Consider the following 11426-nt stretch of genomic DNA (forward strand, 5'->3'; position numbering starts at 1 on the left):
GAGTACCAAAATCCATGTTCTTCTGTCCATCGAGCAGCCACGCTAGATGCTCACCGAACGTGCAAATGTACACGGCGCCTCCAGCAGTTTGTCCTACTTTGAAGTCCCTTGTCGCTAGAAGCCTTTGTGCGGCAGCTATTGCAACAAAAACACGTCTCGCAACAGCAGAGTGTTTTACGAATTTAACACGCACTAGCTTTTTACTTTCCTCAACTATAGAAAGACCAAAATAGGACTTAAGGGCGTCCGTCGAGTCCAAGAAGTCACGGTCGTCTTCGATGTCTTCATTGACACCAGGCTCTATCTGTTCTTGAGCGGATGACTCGTTAGAGGTCATCCCAATCTCCATTCAAAACCTGTGGAACAAGGTCGTCCAAATGTAAAGAGGAATTATTAGAACGGGAAGGTAGAACACTGTCAAGGTAATGTACTAAAATACTTTTTGTACTTGGTACAGAAGCTTACCCGCAAGCAGCCTCTTGGATGCCCCTTATTGGACAAACTACTAAAGGAATTGTAGAGCACACTTTGTAGATAGCCTCCTGCTGGTCAGGTATATATCATGGCAGAATGGATGCTACCCTCCATAGGTAGGTAACAGTACGACATGAAAACAATTGGCGGGAACTACGGCCCCACCCAAACAGCCTGTCCCATTTTTGCTAGTGTCCAGAATTAGTGCTACACCACATCTTCGTTTACAGTTGGCCGATCTAAAACATTTTTTAAATCACATGGGACTGATGTCACCCCTAGAACGACAAAACAAATTACGCCGTAGACAAAAAATCGTTGAACGGAATATACTAATATCGGTAAAAACTAGTTGCCACTTCGCACCTGACAATGCAGTACCCTAAATGTAGTACGGATGCAAAGTAAGAAAAAAAGAAACACAACACATGATCCATCGAACACAACACTCCGGCTTTTCTCAGCCCTAAGGTACATTTATACATTAGATGGCGGAGCATTCTGGAACTCACCATTTCGGTCAGGTGTTAGACACGTACCAAAGTTTGAAACATTGGCCAACACCTCTTCACCTCGCTGTTCGATATTGCGTTAAATTTTGATAGACTGGCCAACAAAATCACCACGTCAACCATCTCCGTTTGTAAAAGGGTCATCCTCACCCACCAACCCCATGCTTCTCCGGCCGCCATTGTGCCGCGGTACACCCTGTTGTTTCATATTTGGATAACGAGTACCTGTCGATATCCATCATAATTCAGCTATGGCACCGACGCCACCGATCACGTTGGACTAGACGTGCCGAGAACAACAAGCGAATGTTGTACCCCGCCTTCGCCAGTTAACACGCCTTCCAACCTCGCCGTTCGTTAATTGGTTAAAGTTTGAAAGACTGGCCAACACCATCATCACGTGAACCATCTCTGGTCGTCATTAGGTCCAATATCCGGTGGTGAATAGGTCCTACCCCCCAACCCATGTGATGGTGCCCCGGGTTCCACCGTGGCGCGGTAGAATCCCAGCGGAGGTGGCAGTTTGAAAGACCTGGTTCAAAGTTACACAATTGTGCTTGCAGTTTGCACCCGGCAGGAGCGAAGTCAGGTAAGCAACAGTACCCTGACTTCTCTTTTTTCAATTTGTGTGATTTAAGGCCAAAAGGACTTAAATTATTTCAAACAATACAAATTTTTGTTATGCATTTAGAGTAACTACATACAGACAAAATTATGGAGCAATAAAATTTAGTTCAAACTTTGTATGTCAACAGTAATCATCTACAGTAATTACTAATAACAGATAATATGGTAATTATGCTACAGTTCCCCTGACTTTGCCACCTTCTTTAGCACTGTCCGGTCATGGCTAGCAAACATATATAATCGTGCTACCGAAGAATACTGTAACTCTTCTGAAGGCATGAACTTTTTTAGAAATTTGAATGTTTCTACCGCGTACAAGCATTCATTTATTTCATCGAATCAGGCATATGCAAATGACATTTCAAATTCGGATGCAACTGGCCGGACCATTTTATTCATAAGCAAATTAAGGGATATTACAGTGCAACACGGCATAACTCAACGCACTACGATTAAAGCAGACTGAAACCCTGAACAAACAATCTAATTAAATGCCACATGAACTTAAGCTTCTTCACCGAGAACCCACGTGTAGGTCCACGTGACTGTACCATCGATGTCCGTGGAGCTTTCGGACGCCATTCCATTGATGTCGCTTACATACGTAACGTGACTAACCGGGCTGACGTCTCCATTCGATGCATCTGCACTACGATCAACTACCCGATCTAGATGAATGAGCACTTGGTGCTCAATTACAGCAACAGGGCCGGACCTATATGCTACATCAGAGAAGATGCCGACCGAAGAGTGGTGTGCTACGGCTGGACCATCCACCATTGGTTCCTCAAGCATCAGTGTAGCCCGCCTGGCCAGCTTGTCCACGTCTTCCATCCATAGCCAGATCCTCACACAACCAGACTCCTTCTCAGACCAGATCATGTCATCAAAGTAGTCTACCATGGCCTCCCCGCCGAAAAGAGGAGTAACGGAGACGATGTCGTGCGCATGCTCCGGGACACCCTCCAGGCACACCCTCACCTTGTACGGCAGGGAGCCAGTTAGAGCTTGCCGGAGGCGACTCCACGGCCTCAGCAGGAAGGATGTGCCACCAAGAACCAACTTCCCATTGTAGGTTTGCGCCTCCTTGGCCTTCAGTGGATCTGTAAAGAACAGAAGAAACTCACACGGGCCATGGCAAGTTGCGGTGACTGCAGACAATGGAGTTTTGAAGTGACTCGCAAAAAGCTACCGGGCCTCCGATGTGGAGAGAGCCGGCGACACTTCACCAAACACTGCAAGCACAGCGTGCGCTGCAAGACGGGTCTCCGACTCGGCAACTACATTTGTGCGTGGAGCAATGGCAGTAGCAAAATCTCTCCTGGCACCTCCGGGGGCTGCTAGCCTACTTTGTGCCATGGGATCTCTTTATGATTGTCAATGAACGCGATTGAAGCTAGCAGTCTCAGCACAAATCCTTTTGTTTATACTTGCCTACGTATTGCTCGCAGTAGCAATCACTTGGGAAAGTACTGTTCAACGACGAAGGACACTGTTCAAGAGCGCCACTGCACTGTTCTTTCGCGCGTAGTACTGCACAAGGCGCGCGCAGAATGACTGCTCAGTTCTCGCGCGAAACCACGTGATAGTACGTGTGGTGTTGGCTTACCGCGGGAATTGATCGTACGCGGAAAAACCAAACTGCTGCCGCCAATAATTTGCAGCTCCCTCCACGCGCTTAGGACCAGTCCTAGAAGACTTACTGCACAACGCGATTAGGCCTGTCAAACAGCTGGCTCCACGCATTGTAATCTCAACGCCGATCTAACGGGCTGGAGGGGGTGCGTAGCTACCCCCGTGGGCAGCGAATCCACACTCACATACAAAAGCTACATATTCTTTACCACAATAGTTTTTAAGCTATTTTCCCATGAGCTATATATTGCAAAGACAAGGAATGAAATTTTAAAGGTAGCACTCAAGCAATTTACTTTGGAATGGCAGAGAAATACCACATAGTAGGTAGGTATGATGGACACAAATGGCATAGGTTTTGGCTCAAGGTTTTGGATGCACGAGAAGTATTCCCTCTCAGTACAAGGCTTTGGCTAGCAAGGTTGTCTGAAGCAAACACAAGTATGAACCGGTACAGCAAAAATTACATAAAAACATATTGCAAGCATTATAAGACTCTACACTGTCTTCCTTGTTGTTCAAACACTTCACCAGAAAATATCTAGACTTTAGAGAGACCAATCATGCAAACCAAATTTCAACAAGCTCTATGGTAGTTCTTCATTAATAGGTGCAAAGTACATGATGAAAGAGATTAAACATGATCTATTGAGCAAAACAATTGCCAAGTATCAAATTATTCAAGACAATATACCAATTACCACATGAAGCATTTTCTGTTTCCAGCCAAATAGCAATGAACGAAGCAGTTTTCAACCTTCGCCATGAACATTAAAAGTAAAGCTAAGAACACCAGTGTTCATATGAACGAGCGGAGCGTGTCTCTCTCCCACACAAAGAATGCCAGGATCTGATTTTATTCAAACACAAACAAAAATAAAAACATACAGACGCTCCAAGTAAAGCACATAAGATGTGACGGAATAAAAATATAGTTTCACTAGAGGTGACCTGATAAGTTGTCGATGAAGAAGGGGATGCCTTGGGCATCCCCAAGCTTAGATGCTTGAGTCTTCTTGAAATATGCAGGGATGAATCACGGGGGCATCCCCAAGCTTAGACTTTTCACTCTTCTTGATCATATTATATCATCCTCCTCTCTTGACCCTTGAAACTTCCTCCACACCGAACTCAAAACAAACTCATTAGAGGGTTAGTGCATAATCAAAAAATCACATATTCAGAGGTGACATAATCATTCTTAACACTTCTGGACATTGCACAAAGCTACTGAAAGTTAATGGAACAAAGAAATCCATTCAACATAGCAAAAGAGGCAATGCGAAATAAAAGGCACAATCTGTCAAAACAGAACAGTCCGTAAAGACGAAGTTTTTAGAGGCACTTAACTTGCTCAGGTAAAAATGCTCAAATTGAATGAACGTTGCGTACATATCTGAGGATCACTCATGTAAATTGGCAGATTTTTCTGAGTTACCTACAGAGAATTCTACTCAAATTCGTGATAGCAAGAAATCTGTTTCTGCGCAGTAATCCAAATCTAGTATCAACCTTACTATCAAAGACTTTACTTGGCACAACAATGCAATAAAATAAAGATAAGGAGAGGTTTCTACAGTAGTAACAACTTCCAAGACTCAAATATAAAAAAATTGCTGTAGTAAAATAATGGGTTGTCTCCCATAAGCGCTTTTCTTTAATGCCTTTTAGCTAGGCGCAGAAAGTGTATATCAAGTATTATCAAGAGATGAAGCATCAACATCATAATTTGTTCTAATGATAAAATCAAAAGGTAACTTCATTCTCTTTCTAGGGAAGTGTTCCATACCTTTCTTGATAGGAAATTGATACTTAATATTCTCTTCCTTCATATCAATAATAGCACCAACAGTTTGAAGAAAAGGTCTTCCCAAAATAATGGGACAAGATGCATTGCATTCAATATCCAAGACAAAAAATCAACGGGGACAAGATTATTATTAACCGTAATGCGAACATTATCAATCCTCCCCAAAGGTTTCTTTATAGAATTATCAGCAAGATTAACATCCATATAACAATTTTTCAATGGTGGCAAGTCAAGCATATCATAGAGTTTCTTAGGCATAACAGAAATACTTGCACCAAGATCACATAAAGCATTACAATCAAAATCATTGACCTTCATCTTAATGATGGGCTCCCAACCATCTTCCAACTTCCTAGGAATAGAAGTTTCAAGTTTTAATTTCTCTTCTCTAGCTTTAATGAGAGCATTTGTTATATGTTTTGTAAAGGCCAAATTTATAGCACTAGCATTAGGGCTTCTAGCAAGTTTTTGTAAGAACTCAATAACTTCAGAGATGTGACAATCATAAAAATCTAAACCATTATGATCTAAAGCAATGGGATCATTGTCCCCAATGTTCCGAAAAATTTCAGCACTTTTATCACAAACAGTTTCAGCAGTTTTAGCAGTTTCAAGCAGTTTTGGACGCTTTGCATTAGGAGTAGAAACATTGCTAACATCAATTATTTTACTATTGATAGTAGGAGGTTTAGCAACATGTGAAGCATCAGTAAGAAACCAAGGTTATCGAACCAGTATGAGTCAAGGGCCACGTGAAAGTTGTTGGTGACAGAGTGTAGTGTGGCGCAACACCAGGGATTCCGGCGCCAACGTGGAACCTGCACAACACAATCAAACTACTTTGCCCCAACTTAACAATGAGGATGTCAATCTCACCGGCTTGCTGTAAACAAAGGATTAAACGTATGGTGTGGAAAATGATGTTTGTTTGCAATGAGCAGCAGAGAACAATGATTGCAGTAGATTATATTCAGATGTAAAAGAATGGACCGGGGTCCACAGTTCACTAGTGGTGTCTCTCCAATAAGAAATAGCATGTTGGGTGAACAAATTACAGTTGGGCAATTGACAAATAGAGAGGGCATAACAATGCACATACATATCATGATGACTAATATGAGATTTACTTAGGGCATTACGACAAAGTACATAGACCGCTATCCAGCATGCATCTATGCCTAAAAAGTCCACCTTCGGGTTAGCATCCGCACCCCTTCCAGTATTAAGTTGCAAACAACAGACAATTGCATTAAGTATGGTGCGTAATGTAATCAACACAAATATCCTTAGACAAAGCATCGATGTTTTATCCCTAGTGCCAACAGCACATCCACAACCTTAGAACTTTCTCACATCGTCCTGCATTCAATGGAGGCATGAACCCACTATCGAGCATAAATACTCCCTCTTGGAGTCACAAGTATCAACTTGGCCAGAGCCTCTACTAGCAACGGAGAGCATGCAAGATCATAAACAACACATATATGATAGATTGATAATCAACTTGACATAGTATTCCATATTCATCGGATCCCAACAAACACAACATGTAGCATTACATATAGATGATCTTGATCATGATATGCAGCTCACAAGATCTAACATGATAGCACAATAAGGAGAAGACAACCATCTAGCTACTGCTATGGACCCATAGTCCAAGGATGAACTACTCACACATCAGTCCGGAGGCGATCATGGTGATGTAGAGTCCTCCAGGAGATGATTCCTCTCTCCGGCAGGGTGCCGGAGGCGATCTCCTGAATCCCCCGAGATGGGATTGGCGGCGGTGGCGTCTCTGGAACTTTTCTCGTATCGTGGCTCTCGGTAATAGGGTTTTCGCGACGGAGAGTATAAGTAGGCGGAAGGGCAGAGTCGGAGGAGGCACGGCGGCCCCACACCATAGGGCGGTGCGAGCCCCCCCTTGGCCGCGCGGCCTTGTGGTGTCGGCGCCCCGTGGCCCCACTTCGTATCCTCTTCGGTCTTCTGGAAGCTCCGTGGAAAAATAAGACCCTGGACGTTTGTTTCGTCCAATTCCGAGAATATTTCCTTTGTAGGATTTCTGAAACCAAAAACAACACAAAACGGGAACTGGCGCTTCGGCATCTCGTTAATAGGTTAGTGCCGGAAAATGCATATAAATGATGTAATGTGTATATAAAACATGTGAGTATTGTCATAAAACTAGCATTGAACATAAGAAATTATAGATACGTTTGAGACGTATCAAGGGGTTATGCCGAGGCTGCCTCCGTTGAAAGTGAAATGACGTGAAATGAGGTGAAAGTCCTACCCAAGCCATGTGCAGTTCCCGGGTTGGCGGTTTGCTCTCACCGGGAGGCCAAGCTCATTGGGAGAGGTGTCTATACTAGGATATGTAAATGAAAGGTTAGGATTGGTAGTTCATGCACTGAGTGCGATAAATCAGGGCCAGTTACCCCTGACGGACTATTGCAATTGTTGTGGCACAAGTGTACAACCTCTACAGAGTTTAAACTATTCGAATAGCCGCGTCCGCGGTCATGGACAGTTGGAAAGGCCATACTGTTCCGTCATCAGAACTTTTCCAAAATATGAATGGTGACTTGTGACTTGAGTTTGAAAGGTGACTTTGACTTTTAATCACAACATAGTTGTGGGAATGACACTAATGTTCCCACCTGAGTTAAGTTAGGATAATGAAGAGTCTTGGTTTATTAACTGCTTATGAAATAAAACTGGCTTTATGCAAATGAACCTGGAGCTTAGCACCCCCTTACCATAGTTGATAGTGCTTACACTAGTATTAGTTTGCGAGTACTTTAAAGTACTCATGGCTGTGTCCTTGGCTATTCAAATGACCAGACTACGAAGATGAGCCCCACTACCAGGATGAAGGACAACAGGACGTCTACGAAAACTAGGACCACTCCTGACGTCAACAGTTGCCTGTGGAACAGATGGACTACAACCGCTACTTCGCTTCCGCTATGTGTTTTGTAATTGATCAATAGATCACCTATTATTGTAATGAGACTGGATCATGCGATACTTTTATTTGTAAGACTATTATGATGTTGTAATGAATGATGTTCTGTGATATCAATCTATTATGTCTCGCAAAAACAATATTCTTGGGATTGCGATGAATGGCATAATAGGCATCTGGACTTAAAAATCCGGGTGTTGACATCACGTATTCCAGAATGTCGTCGACGCTTGTGTTCGTCCATCCGTGTTTCGCCTTCATCTGCAGCACATCGAGCGCTACTCTCAAGCGGGACTCCCCCAACCCACGACCTGAGCCGTACAACGGAGTATTCGAGTCTGTCTCCAGTTGCTCCAGCTTTGATTTCCGCTTGGCGCCTTTCATCTTTTCGAGAAGCAGATCTTGAAGATGAGGGTCCCGCACGACTGAATCTAGCAGCACCTCTTCGTCGTCGTCAAGGTTATTGTCGTCGTCAAGGTTATTGTCGTCGTCAAGGTTATCGTCATGTGCGACAAACTCTTCATCGTATCAATATCATGATGCCCTCCTTCTTGCCGGCCATTACCACCTGCTGCTGTCGCCCCATTGAGCCCCGCGCCATCATCACCCATCCATTGAGTGTGTCCATGCATGAAACCATTAGTGAGCAGGTGCCCCTGCAATTTTCCTGAATAGGGGTCAAATCATTTTCCTAGTTTGCATCTTCGGCATGGACACAATACCTCTGTGCGGTTATTTTCATACATGTCGATGATCGCGTGTTTCAAATATCTCATCACGACGCTTTCACTCATCTCAATAACCATTATCGCCTGCACGGTAAGATTATATAATTGATTAGAACCATGCATCCGTCGGTAGTTTTCACGGAAAATTTCGGCATGACCTTCCTACACGGTAGGACATAGGAGTGCCAGAAATGTGCCGAAACGGAAACTTAACGAATCAACATTTCGGCGCAACGTTGGCAACTCATTTTCAACGCCAACACACACAAGCACAAACACAACATATATATATATACCACACACGAGCTTTGCTTCAAATGTCCAATATACGTCGATTTCATTCCTCAATTTTTTCATTAATCACCTATTTGTTTGATATATTCGTCAACGAGATCAAGACGTCGCGCCGCGACCACGTCGTATGGAAGCCGACTTTCTAGATCTAGATCTAGATTGAGCGGTCAATGCGGGATAGTAGATCTAGATCTACATAGGGGGATGTGGGAGATGCATGTAGGAAGGGAAGATTTGCTCAAAAAATATGATTTTGTTTGGTCAAATTGGCTAAATTGGGGGTAGAAATGGGCAAAAATGAGCTGGGTTGGGAGAAGGCTCGGATTTGTGTGGAGGAGTGGAGTAATGGTAGTGGGGAGTGGTAGTTGTGCAGAAATAAGATCCCAGGTTACTGACGGCGCACCAGGACATGGGTGCGCCGGCAGTATATAGCCGTTCTGGCTAAAATTGGTGCGGGCCAGGCCCAGCAAGTATTGTCGGCGCACCGGCTCAGGGGTGCGCCGGCAATAGCTAAATTCCACCGGCGCACCCCTGGGCCGGTGCGCCGGCAATACTTGTTGGGCCTGGCTCGGACGTGGAGAGCCACGGCCTCATTTTATCGCCGGCGCAGGATCTTGGCTGGTGCGCCGGTAGTGTGCCATCATCGCCGGCGCGGCGACAGAGTGGTGCTCCGGCACCACTTGCCACCGGTGCGGCGAAAAGATGGTGCACCGGCAAGGTGTTCCCCACCTATAGCCATTTTCCTAGTAGTGACCACAACTTTACGAGAGAATAGTCAAGTGAACCCATGAACCCCGATCCACTTTTTATTATAAGAAACACATTTATCTTGCATTTAAATTGTTTTCTATTAGTTGCACTATTTTATTTCGAAAATACAAAAATATTTACTTTTCTTATTTGCATCTAAAACACCAAAAACAATCAATCTCTTTACAGTTTTTGCTTAGTTATTTTATCTAGATTAGTTTATTACTTGGTTTATTACTACTTGTGTTATTTACTTACGCGAAACCTTGTGCTTGACAACCGCACGATGGAGTTGGGGACACAAGGCATTTACTTACTTGCAGGATTGCTTGAAAAAGAGAGAAGAGAAATACTTTTCCATCCAGTTCCCCGGGAGTTCGATATAAACCCTCGAGTCATCCTTGTGGGGAAGATACTTCCTTGATACAACACTCTGCACTTGGAGTCCCAAGAATATGGCTAGTCTACTGCTATTGTTTGATTGGCAATCCTTAGACTATAGGGATGAAGCAAAGGAGCATAACCTACCTGCAACTATGCTTTAAAGCAAACAAATCTATTGAAATTATCATTCCAGTCCGAGGGGATATCTGAAGCTACCGATCCGGGATCTCACTCAAATCCAAACCTAGAACTTTTCTATTTATTGCTTCTCCTTTTAGAAGGTCCGTAGCCGAGTAGAAGAGAAGAAAATAGATTTCCTTATCTACATGCCAGCTTTCATTCCTACTTTTGATGAAAGAAAGGCCAGTTGCTGCCGACAAGTCGACTAAACTTGGTTTTCACAACTATCACCTATCTTTAAGCACCTACTAGGCCGCTTCCCAACCAAATTCAAGTATGCCTTCGGTACTGGTACTTCGGAATCAAGGGCCCAACAAGCAATATCAGGAGTCTTTGGCCGAAGAACTAGCGGATAAGAAGGTTATTTCATAACTATATAAAATCCACATATCAAGATCTTTTTGGCGTTGCTAGTAGCTGTCATTAGCCGCCGCTGCAAAATAGATTCCACATGTCAGAGACTGTTCAATGAACGTTTCCTTTCTCGATTTTTTGACCCCTGATTTCTGGCTACTTTATTTTTTCTTTCGATCCCCTACCGCCTTTGTTAACGTAGAGGACACTACTGCCAAACTATCCCACATGTCAGCCTCTCTGAACTATAAATGTTTCCTTCTTGGATTTATTTTTGACCCCTAATTTTGGGCTACTTGCCTTTTTCTTTGGATCTCCTACCGTCTTTAAAACGTTGAGGACCATGCTGTCTCATGGGTCCCATATGTCATCCTCTCTGAACATTAAACCTTTCGTTTCTTGGATTTTTTTCACCCATGATTTCTAGCTACTTGGTTTTTTTTTCTTTAGACCCCCTGCCATCTTGTTAACGTTGAGGACGCTACTGCAAAATGGATCCCACATGTCAACCTCTCTGAATGATAATTGTTTCCTTTCTTGGATTTTTTTCCACGGCTGGCTGATGGGTTTCTTGGATTTTTTTTTCCCGATGTCAGCTTCTATGGACAAGAAGCGCGTGATATCTCGATTATTTTTTAACCCGAGATATAGCAGATACTTTTTTTTTCGATCTCTTCTGTTTAATTTTACCTTCAAATGTTGAGAGACGC

The sequence above is a fragment of the Lolium perenne genome, chromosome 6, assembly GCF_019359855.2.
Source record: "Lolium perenne isolate Kyuss_39 chromosome 6, Kyuss_2.0, whole genome shotgun sequence".
Classification (NCBI taxonomy): Eukaryota; Viridiplantae; Streptophyta; class Magnoliopsida; order Poales; family Poaceae; genus Lolium; species Lolium perenne.